Source organism: Typopeltis vanoorti, chromosome 3, assembly GCF_054136105.1.
Source record: "Typopeltis vanoorti isolate ZY-2024b chromosome 3, IOZ_Tvanoo_1.0, whole genome shotgun sequence".
Classification (NCBI taxonomy): domain Eukaryota; kingdom Metazoa; phylum Arthropoda; class Arachnida; order Uropygi; family Thelyphonidae; genus Typopeltis; species Typopeltis vanoorti.
Window position 1 is genome coordinate 115,450,675 of NC_143551.1, and position 12,858 is coordinate 115,463,532.

The window sequence follows — 12,858 nt, forward strand, 5'->3', positions numbered from 1 at the left end:
TGCATCAATCTTATAAAAGCCTTTAAGTAACTTAAATGTTTCTATCATATCCCTTGTTTGTTTGTTTTTTTTTTTTTTCATATCAACTAACTTTTGTAATTCATAAACCCTCAATCTATTCTTATAGGAAGCATTCCACAGACCACTTACCATCTTGGTGACTTGCCTCTGGATCCTCTCCACCACTTCCTCACCCCCCAAGAAAATTAGGTGCAAGACCTGAACACAGTAATCCAGGTGCGGTCATATCAAGGCTTTATAAAGAGGAATGATAACTCCCTCATCTCTGCTAGTTAGTGTGTTCTTTAATAACAAAGTAATCTTGTGAGTCACTCTGGTTACTTTAGCAATATACACTTTAAACTTTGACTATCTAACTACTACCACCACCCCTAAATCTCTGGCTTCATCAATTTCTGGAGTACAGTTCCCTCACTGTGGAAATCTTTGTATCCCAAAATGCAAACCTTTACACTTTCCCACATTAAATTGACATCCATTATGTTTTGCCCATACTGGTCATCCTATTTAAATTATCCAGCAAGCTCTCTACATTACTTTGATTAACTATTACTTTACCCAACTTTGCATCATAAACAAACAACTAAATATCTCCCTTCTAATTATTTCCTATATTATATGCACAAATTAAACAATAGTGGTCCTCCATATACTACTTTTTTTGGTATCTGTCCATCAGCTACCCCTTTTATCCATATCCATCTCCATTTGTTGCAGTTTGCATAACAGAGTTCCATGTGGTACCCTGTCGAATGCTTTTTCAAAATCCAGCAGTACCATTGTGTAGCCATTCCCTTTATTGAACTCAGCTGTCACTATTATAATTCTAGTGACAGCAATTAGAATCTATTAGTAGATTGCTAAGGCACGGCCAACCCATCAACCCCCCCCCCCCCATAAGAATATCATATTCTTATTCACCCCCATTCCTGAATTCTCTTTTTGACTAACTTTTCAGTACTTTTATTAGTACTCCTGAGATACTGATCGGTCTATAATTTGCTACTACAGACTTAGATCCTCCTTCATGCGAAGGAATTATTTTGTTCTCCTTCTATACCCTCTTGGGACTTGACCAGACCTGAGACTTAAATTAAACAGTCCAGTCAAAGCCATCGCCAGTTTCCCTGCACATTCTCTTAAAACATAAGTCGATATCCAATCCAATCCCACAGCTGTATTTGCATTCAGATTCTGCAATATCCTAAGTACTTCCAATTCATCAACCTCAGTTCTCACATCAGTCTCTGTTACCTCTGTCATAACAACATCGTCACTTGGATGATATACCCTTACAAAATGGTCGTTCAGCAGCTCAACAATTTCGTCTGTCTCGGTCACCTCTCTACCATCTGCACTCGTTAAAGTTATCCTTCCATAGTCATTCTTCCTCCTACTTACCACGTAATGAAAAAAAATGTTTGGAATTTCATTTTGCCTGATCAGCTAACTTCTTATAATCTGATTTTGCCTTTCTTACCATGCTGGTCACCTTTCTTGTCTGTTCCTTGTAATGTTCAACTGGTCGCTTTTCTCATTATATACTCTCCACAAGATCTTTATAAAGAGGAATGATAACTGCAGAATGATAACTGATAACTTTTTCGGAAGCTCCATCCCCAAGTTCTGGTGTATTCTTTTCAGTATCATTTGAATAATCTGTATTCATTAGATACATATGATAATCCATATGATAACCAACAGGATCACTTAAATGAATACAACAAAAATTGAGATGTATGATTGTAGAATAGATGCAGAGCACCAAAAAAATTTAGCAACTATGACACTGAAACAAAGTCAGAGACAAGATTTAGCTACAACGTTGAACAACACCAACTTGACAATAGAAACAACTCCTAAAAAACTGTTGGAGAAACAAACCAACTGATATACAGTCTGCAGTTGTAGTTACAAAAGAACTTGGCTACACAATAAAACAGATGAATAAAGCAAATGAAAGCACCTCAAAATAAAAATTACATTTGAAATCAAAAATAAACAAACTTCGAGCAGATGTCAGTAATTTAAAGAATTTTCTTGAAGGAATTTAAAACAAGGAAAATCTAACCAGAAAAAGATCAAGGGCAAGCTTGTAAAGAGATACAATCTTGAGAAACAATTGCCGAAGTATCAGTAGAATTAAAAAAGAATTGTGGCCACAGGAAAAAAGATCATTTGCTATGAAAGCAGAATAAGTCAAAACAGGCAAAACATTCAGTTCAAGAATAACCAACATCAGTTTTTATAAAAACATTGATGGGAAACTCCCAAACAGTGTATATGCTGGAATGCAGAAGAAACACTCAAGTTCTAGAAGCAACTCTGGGATAATCCAAAAGAATATAATAATGCTAACTGGATAAAAGATGTCAAAAACAATCGAATGCTCAACTCAGAAGGCAAGTGATGTGAAGTCATTAGCCTCTATATATGAGTTGCCCAATCGTGAAGTTACTTCAGGTGCAAACTTTGTTTACTTACACTTGGATAAAGGATGAAACCAAGAACATAATTCTTGGCATCTTTAATTTATAGTATAACCAAGTGGAAAAATGTTTAACATCTATCTCTAATCCAGAGTATTTTAATAACAAAGTGTGACACTTTTTAGTTACTTGTATATAGAAATATGACTTCTGCATTAAACCAAGAATATAATTTCTTGACATCTTTAATTTATATTATAACCCCACAAATGATCCAAAGGCATGCAAAGAAAGTGAAACATTAGAGTACACTAGGCTAAGATAAATTGCGTGGGTTTTGGCTCAAATACTTGACCAGTACTTATGATTGATTGGCTCAACAATTTAACAATCTGTTACAAACAGGCTCAACTGAGGAGTGGATAACAACCGGCAGAACAATTCTGATTTTGAAAAGGGGGGGGGGGCTTTTCTAAGAAATAACTTGCCTGTCAATAACATTTAAGTTATTCAACTGACTTTTAGTAACTTCGATTAGTCAATATTTATCACAACACCACCTTCTGCTTATTGAACAAAAGGGAGTTTTTAGAAACTCTAGAGAAACAAAAGGCCAGTTGCTGATTGACAAAATGTTTTCAAAAAATTTCAAAATTTTAAAAATTGATTGATTACTAAAAAGAATTCAACTCCTTGTAACATACTTGGATGAGAAAATGTCTAGAAAGTTTAGGAGTAAAAACATCAGAAAATTTCTAGCAGCTGTAATGACCATGTAGAAAACTTAACTAATAATCTTTGATTCTCATAGACAGGCTTATACGTTGGTTATGCATTATTAAAACACTTAAAGAATTGAACAACGTAGTTAAGGATATAAATTAAATTAAACTTTAATAAATTAATCAATTTTTTAATAAATAAACTAATAATCAATGGAGACAATCAATGAATATGAAGAGAGGAATTTTCAAGGTGACTCACTATCACCTCAATTATAATTATTCATCCTAGCATTGATTCCTTTAACATTAATTCTAAAGAAAACGAGTTTCAAACTGTAAACATCAAAACAAGCAGGAAAAATATCTCTGTTATAAGTGGATGATCTTAATCTATAGGAAAAATCATTCAGAGAAACTAAGTAACTGCTCAGTACAGTCTAAATTTTCAGTGAAGACATCTGTATGGAATTTGGGCTTGGTAAATCGACAACACTCTTTATAGTTCAAGGAAAAATAACATATGGCAATGGAAAAACATTTCCAAATGAAAGAAAAATTAATAACTTTTCCCAGAACGAATCCTACAAATACCTAGAAATACTTGAGACAGACAATTTTGTGTTCAGAAGTCAAAAGAAAACAGCCTGAATATCTGAAGAGTCAGAAGTAACACTGTAACAGTAATCAATTCATGGGCCATCCCTATAATTAGATACACAGCAGGGATAACTGACTAGACACAAGCTGATTTGGATGCCCTTACTGTAAAACATGAAAATTAATGACGATGATTCATGCCTTGCATTCATGCAGTGATGGATTGTTATACATAACAAAAGGGGGAGATGAGGCAATTTACAAGTCAAGCAAACAGGCTAACTGAAGCTTACAAAGGAAAAGTAGCAAAGTAGTGGATTAAAAAAAAACAGTATACAAGGAGGAATAAATGACAAAAAAAGATCAGAAGGTTAGAAAAATAAACACTACATGATCAATATTTGAAGGATATTGAAGAGAAAGTTGACACTCATTTAACTGGGCTTCAACTGGGTAACATCAAGAAAGACAGGTCTGATACTTGCTGTTCAAGAATAAGCACTGCAAACTAATATAATCAAGGTAAATATTGAAAAGATCTGCAACGGTAACAAATGCCAACTGTGCAGAGACAGAGATAAAGTGACAGTAGACCATTAATTAGTTCTTGCAGCAAGATTATTATTTATTTATTTATTTATTTTAAATATGGCTCCCACCCATAAAAGGTTTATTTGTAAACCTATAGTACATTTGTGCTATGGACAGACTAAGGATTTTTCCCCCCCATTTTTTCTTGATTTCATATATTGTTTTGAATTTTTACTTGTTTTCTCACAAAGTCCAGAAACTCTGCTCTAGAGACCAAGCATGGAACTTTTCAAGCCACTTCCTCCAATAAACAGGGAGGTGATTTCACACCAGGGAATGAAATTCATCTCCCACTTAAATAAATATCCATGCCCATGGTGGGATTCAAACTCAGAGCCTGTTGGTTGGAGAGCAGGTATGCTAACCACTCAGCCAACCACGCTAACAGACTGAGTTACAACAAGTGAGTTACAAGAGCTGTACTATGAGTTTGTGTAGGAAATATGGTTTCCCAACTTTCAAAACCCTTTGGAAACACACAGTTGAACAAATTATTGAAAATGCAAAGATATTATGAGACTAAAATTCAGACAGAGATCTGGAACATAACATGATGGACATCACAGTAATCAAACAATACCGTGTGGTTTACTGATGTAGCAATATCAGGCAATAGTAGAGTAGAAGAAAAAGTGCATGAAAAATTGACCAAGTATAGAGATCTGGAGAATGAAATTCAATAACTTTGGAATAAAAGGACAAAAACAGTTACAACTATCAGAGAGCTAGAATATTTATATCAAAGTTTCATAAATATCAAAGAATATTTATGAAGCATCTGGAAAAGCGGATTCTCCCAGATATAACACCATCTCAACTCCAGAAAACAGCAATTTTAGGGACACCTCGCATTTTATGACAATGGCTAGTTTATTTTTAGGTCTCTGGATAAGGCTGAAGTTGATTCATTTACCAGCCAAAGATTTCATTATGTTGTTTCTTGTTTCTCTTTGACTATAAAGTTTTAATTTAATATACAAATAATAAAGAATAGAAATAAACAGTATTTCCTTTCCCTAATTAAGTTAAATTGGGAATTTGATTTTGAAATTACATTCAGTTGACACTAACACATAAAAAAAGGTTTTATATATGATTTTCACTCAAAGTTTTGATGTATTCATTTCAGTACCATATTTTAGGCTGAATATTTACTAACTCACCTAAGCTTTCTTGAAAGACTGGACAACATATAGCATTCATTGTAAGAGACTTTCAGATTCACCTACTCTGGTAAAAATTTATCAACTATAATGAACAATTAAACCAAATGTTTTGGCCTCAGCGTTGAAGGTGTCCTCGGGAGTATACTGTATGTAAAATAGAGACACACACACACACAAGCTTAAAAGAGTGATTGAAAAAAGAGCAAGAATTCTGTATGTTAACCATAGGACAGTTTTGCCTCCTGCTGAGTTTAAAAATGATATATCACTAAAATCTAGAATTCAGAATTATAATAGATTTATAATTCAGAATTATATATTATCAAAGAATAAGGTTTCCCTTGGTGCATCTCTTGAGCACTTTTTCTAGTCATGTTGACTGATTGAAGATTTATGGAGTAGTGGTGAAGGATGAGGGTCTGACAATATACCAACATCCTGAAATCTTGAGGCCATCATGTTTATTAGGCTGAGACTCGATCATGGCCTAATAAGCTTCCTATTATATCAAAATTCTGTAAATAGAATGGTTCAATGTAATCTACAAGAATTCTTTCTTCAACCATGAGGACATGCTTATCTCCTAGAAAGAGTTTTAAAAAATAAAAAGACAACTTATTATTTAGCCAAGAAGCTACTAGTGTTGCATCTTGAATGGGAAATTTTATACTAAATTTTATTTATTCAGGATTCAACCAGAATTAGAAAACAAATAAGAGATACTTGAGCTTTAGTATAGAAACTGATTGTGAAAAGAGTGCACAGAACGAATATTTTATGTAAAGATACAAAGCATAAATCAATTATGTCAATTTTATGTAAAGAAGTATGCTTTAGTTAATTGTAAAGGCCATAATATGTTCTATGTGAAACGTATGTAATCTAAAGTTCAAGGTGCTTCGGTGAGCGTTACGCTCGCGGCAGTGTAAATTATTGGAAAGCGGGTCACGCTCGAATTCGCAGAAGACGCTGATCTAAGGAAACGCAGTGAGCCAGATGGACTAGTGGGAAAAGAAGGCGAGTGTCAGGCAAAGATTCGTTAGAGAAAAGAGGGCACTTTCGCCCTTGCTCGAGTCGTGACCGTTTGATTTTTGACCTGCTCTTCTCGGACGAGTGGTTCCATCTCGCCTCGTGATGGATCCAGGATAGCTCGTAGATGTTTTATATCAGCAGCTGTAGTTCCCGTATTCATGACCGCAATGTGGAATAGGATCACCGAAAACAGAACCAGACCAACGTGGACAGATCACCAGCTGTGCTGAAAGGGGCAGACGAGACAAACGGCATGTATGACTACGAATGTAAGGTAATTCTACGATGTTCCAGATCCAGTTTTTCAAGGAAGGAGAACCTAACACTGTATGCAGAATGTGGACTACCTTGGTAAAGTACTGTTTTGTTCTCCTTTATGTTAAAAGAGAAGCATGCTGAGAATAAGTGTGAATTGCAGTCAAGTATTATATGTGAACTGACATTCTAGTAAGGAACTTTAGTAGGTTAGCATTATCTGCCAGGGTTTATCTTTCTCGGTAGCTTTGTCACTGATTGTAGATTAGATAGAGTGTGACATCATGAAATGTATCTTTTAACATAGAATAATAGGGTAAATAGTGAAGATTAGAAGTTTGAGAAATGTATTGTGTACAATCTAATGAATGAAATTGTGAAAGGAGGTTCTGTTAGATTTATAGTTAAGTTCTAAATGTCTATATTAGCACCTCACCTGTGTACGACTTTTATCTAATAGTGAGAATGAATGTAACTATATACAATTTAGTGACCTTAATAAATGTGTTTTTATGTTTTAACCTGAAATTAGCCTGTGCCTGAATTCAACTCATCGCTCATAAATTTCAGAACCTAATGTGGAGTATAATTGAATGTAGAGGCCACAATTGCAAACATCATTGAGTGTAATTAGTTCAGATAATTAGGTGCTAAAAGATAAGCATTAGGATAATCACTTCTGTATAATTTCTGAGAGAAGTTCCCTGGTTAAGGATTCCTCCTAACCTAAGGATACTGGCTGGCGCAGCGGAACAAATAAATTTGCCAGTATCTGAGGGAAACAACTCCATACAGTAAAATACAAAGGATTTGTCTCCAACAAAGAAATAGGCCCATTATTCAGATAGGCCCAACTATTCAGAATTCCAACAAAGAGATAGGCCCAACTATTCAGAATGGGCCTGAATAGGCCCATTCTGAATAGTTGAAATACTGTCCAATCTAGATGTCGTCTCTCCTCCTCCTGTACATTTAGTGTGTTAGCACACGTGAGTAACCTGTTGTAATATTCACTTACACTTTCCCTTTCCTTTTGTCTTATGCTTTGGAGCTTCCAGAGGTTTGGCCCCACTGTCTTGGTCTTTGAGAATTGTGAGGTTAGAATTTGCCTAAACCTCTGGTAGTCCATTGTATTTTTCAATAGGGGAGAGGAGTAGAAGTAGCTTTTTGCCCTTCCAGTTAACTTGCTGCAAAGCAAAATGAGTAACTGGAAGTCACTCCATCTCCCTATTTTCCTAAGTTCTTCTACGTGTTCGAAATAAGCCCCCACATCATCAGAATCTTTACCAGAGAACTGAGGGAAAATTTGTTGGTGGTTTATGGTCCTAAAGAACTCTGGGTTGCTCATCTCGGTGGTCGTATTGGGTAGGGACATACTTACGCTCTCTGATTACCACAGCTCAGATTCAGATAAATCTCAAGAAACTTAATTTCACTATTATACCATTCACAACTGAGTTTGTTTCTGGGATTGAGACCAGTTTTGTGTGCAAATTAATCTCTTTCAGCATATCCTGTCGAATGCGCCCATTTGTTATATACTTGGTTTTATATATTGTCTGTGGTCTGTGCGCACACTTTATTGTTATATCTCTAATTGTCTTTACTTTATCTTTACAGTTAACATAATTTTTTTTTTTGTATCACTTAATATCAGATATTCGTTTGCCGACAAATTTGTATTGATTAAAGACTGCGCCAGCCGGCAACTAAACTCTGATACATTATCCAAGAATACTTAAAGAAAATGTATGGATCATGAGGCATGCAGTCATGGTCCCGATTCTTATACCACTATTGGTTTCCCCTTTAATACACGGTACGTAAGTTTTCAAATGGTAGCTCAATCCGCAGAAAAGATGACAAACTCATTTGATTGTATATAAAGAAACACATTTATTATGGCACAAAGACAAGTATACATGTTAATCAAATCCTTAATCTTAAGAGAGTCTGGGTTCCCTTTACTTAATTAATCACATCCAAAACTTCTATGTTATAGTCCCTTACTTGACATAAATTTCTCACTTCTATACGTACATCTATTCTCAGACTCTTATAACTAAGTTTCCTAATATTAACACACATGTAATATTGCATATATGCACAAGACAACTCAATAATTCTGACATGAACTTCTCTAGGGTAATACTTCTTATTCTTACTTAATCCTCCCTCCAAAATATTTAGCTAACATTTAATTACGTTCTGACCATATAATATTACTGTTCCTAAATCACACAAACAGTTCGGGCCTCGGCGTCCTGTTCGCCTGGAGCCTAATATGCTTTCTTCTCAACCGCAGACAAAAGTGTCCAAATCGCAGACTGTTCTTATAGCACCACACGGAAATAGCATGTTTCCTTAACTTCTGCTTCCTTACCCCACGGTTACTTTAATCGAACATATAACATAAGAAAATCTTACGCTTACCGTTCTTGCCTTGAACTGGATATTCTGGTCTGCTTACAGTGTCTTCACTGATGGCGGCCTTGCTATTCCTTTGTTTCCATATGAACCGAAAACACTCATACACAGGTTTGAACACTGACGTTGATCTCATCAGTGGCTCTTTCTTCTTATGGATCTGAATACATTGTAGTTGCAGCCTTGGCCCACGTCGCATACATAGCAAGGGGGGATTCTTGCTACACGTGGCGGCAAGCTCTACACAGCTCTCCGACAGGAAACTAGGTGCCAACAAAACCCGGAGACAAGAGAGCGATTCAAATCCCCGCCAAAACCTTTATACCTCAAAACAGCTCCCTCACTTGGCGGTGTCGTCACGCATACGGCGACTGCCGATTGGACGCCATGGCCACGGACTGTTTTTACATGGCTTAAAACATGCTCTAGCTTATACATATTTACTTGGCAATTTATATATGATTTTATATTCTAATTCATTTACAACTATTCTCTATTAAACTCATGGGTTATTTTAACACTGTTCAGAGCTTACACACTTGGATATTTACATGTTCTTGGGACATTAGACGGTACATTTCCCATCCAGAGGCATAAGCATGTCCTTATCCACTCCTTCTGAGATAACTTAATGTTGGGTGGGAAAAAAGGCGACTCATCATTTTTTTCCGACACAACAAGATATAGAATTAAAATAAAGAATTGAAGGTAGATATTGAAAGTAAAGAAAGTGAATAACATATAAATACACATAAATATAACACTAGCAACACCCAAAGAAATGCGAGTCATCCTGTATTAAAAACACACAGTACCTAATTAAGATTAAAGATCTCACACTCACACCAAAGATATTTTGCTCAACTTTAACTTCAATGTATAAAATCTCTCGCAGGAAAATTTAACTTTGCTAAATTTTTGCAATCGATTTTTCAGTTTTTTTTCTCAATATTTAGTAATTTTTAATAAATAGAATGTTACTGTAAAAGTCCATATACGTTGAATTGTCTGATTAGTGATGACAAAATACAAACCAAAGATCACAAGGGCAAGCGATGTTGATGGAATAGGCAGCAATGATGTCATTGCTAAAGGCTAATCCCAAAAAGACATTATACAGAGAACAAAGAGCAAGATTTTGCATAAAAGTAGATTGTGGTGCTTGGCTCAAGGCTTTTCATCTTCCCATCGCGAGTTTTCTATTTGTTAAGTGCTGTTGGATCTTCATCTCCAGATTACAGCAGGCTGTTTTCCCTCGTCGATAGCTCTCGAGTCTCAAATCTCCAGATAGAGAGCAGTTACGCGCAAGCTTCACAGTAACTACGGCTGATTCCAAATCAAAATTTCCAATGGAGGAAAGTTCTACAAGAGACTGCCAATGATGTCCAAGCAGCAAAAAGTTAACCATAAAGAAGACGCTACTATCTTGAGGAAGTATGCTGTAATTTGTTTGGACTCTTTATTCATGGTAAAAATGTAAGTAGGCACTAATTTTGTATTTGTTAAGGAAGTATATCTCGAAATACAAGAAATCATTTGTAAAACGACACTAACTAAGTCACAAATTTTTTTGTGGGAAGATTGTTTATTAACTTGTATATTTAAATAATGAATGTGTGCTTAGTTATAATATAGGAAACAGTGCTATTATGAAATTATATGTAGTTAGGCAATTATTAAGTCTGTCTTTAAGAGAAGGATTTTGTTAACTTGTTTATGCAGTGAGCAAGTATGTGCATGGTTTATGTCTAACGAGTTAACCCAGTAATTGTGTGCATTGTGAGCTTTATTGTATAAATTGCATTCCCCTGTTTGTAAAAAGGTTGAGTGTGATAATTGCACAATATCTCATGTGTATTGTACTTCTTGTCTAGTTTAAAATAAATGTTTTTGTTTTGCAACTACCTGGTCTGTTCTTTAGCTAATGCACTATCTCCAAAAAAATAGTGAACCTGCAGGTATAATAACGCACGAATAGTCACAACTTGCATATAGAGAATTTGGATATAGTCAGTGATTAATTCCTGTTTTTTCCTCACCCTAACTGTCAAACAATATTTACTCAAATTAGATGGTGCAGTCAAAAAATAAAAATAAATTTTCTAATTGATTTGTATGAGAGTGGAGAACTGCATACATTAAGTAAACTAACAACATGGAGTTTGTTTAATAGCAAGGGGGGGGGGGGGGACAGAAATGAATCATGGTAGGATTAACCTTGAGAAGTTTATGTTAAAGTAGTTGATAGTCTTAACTTAGTGAAGTTGAATGAAGTATATGCCAGCTGAGTAGTTACGTGCTCTGCAACCATGTGCCTGGGAAAGGAGTGTCCTGCGTTCGATTCTCATCGCTGATGTGAGGAGCTAAGAGGGATCTTTCTCAGACATAGCCAAGTTAGCCGGTCTTGGGTGTGGAGTGCAGGGTTTTTCTCCCCAGTTTATCTGGGGTTTTTCCTCCTGCAAAAAGGCAAACCAGTCTTAAGAATACAACGCTTCACAGACAATTACACATGGTTGAGCATGGGGGTAACGACCCCACCTTGTAGTAAGTTATGAAACCCAAAAATGGGAGGCCAAGTATTTACTCAAATATTTACTACTACTTCTTCAGCACTACAGCCCCATGTGGGGCTGTAGTGCTGAAGAAGAAGTAAAAAAGTTAAGACAAAAATAAATGAAGTAAATAATTAAATTAATATTTTACAATGATGCAGCAGACGACATTTAATTAACGTAATAAATTTTACAAATGCACTATTCACCAATGTCTATCAAAGAGATATTCTAATGTTACAAAACAAATTTCCAACAGATTATTGCCCTACATGTCTTGCAATTAATATAGGCAAAGTAAATTTTTCTTGAAGGAGAGTTCAGTTATGGGCTTTCCACTCCTCCCCACAGCAATTTTTTTTTTCAAGTCTTTCCTGAACAAATAGCTCAACTCCACCTATATAAAACCAGAAGTATGGCTCAGGTATGTTGATGATGTATTTGTGATCTGGCCACATAGGGTTCAAGCTATTGATGCTTTCCATAGCCACTTGAACAAACAACATAAAAGAATAAATTTCGCATTTGGACATGGAAAGCAGGATTATCTCTCTCTTTCCTTGACCCTTGTGTCTTCCAATCAGGTGGATTGTCATTTTTGGTTTAATGGAAACATATACACACAGGGATTCCCAACCATCACTACACCCACAAACTCATGTAATTATTATTATTATGTAACACCTCCAAGGAGTCCAAGGGCTCATCACAAAAGGGCATCCTACCCTACTCTGCCCCACTATACACCTCATTGTTTCCCCTACTGCTTAATTCTCCCACTACACACAACTACCATCAATGCTATCTATCGCCCATCACCAAATAAGTATTCGTGTCTGTAAATTGCGCGTGTTCTGATGGCCGATTTAACATCAGAAGAAAGAAAAAATAAACTTAATGATGTGGAGATCATAAAACCATCAACAATGGATACAGTGAAAAAAAAAAAAAAAAAAACTATCAGCAAAATTCTGTATAACAACTTATTGAAAAGAAATGCTGATTATAGTTGAGCTACAGCCATCATATACAACAAAGGGATTCAGGAAAAATTGGAAACACA

General features: G+C 35.5%; 1 protein-coding gene across 5 annotated transcripts in view; it reads right to left on the reverse strand.

The window, feature by feature from the left end:
* Positions 1 to 12,858, reverse strand: part of LOC150108490 (uncharacterized) — a 385,253-nt gene that overhangs the window by 154,376 nt on the left and 218,019 nt on the right. The window lies entirely within an intron of this gene.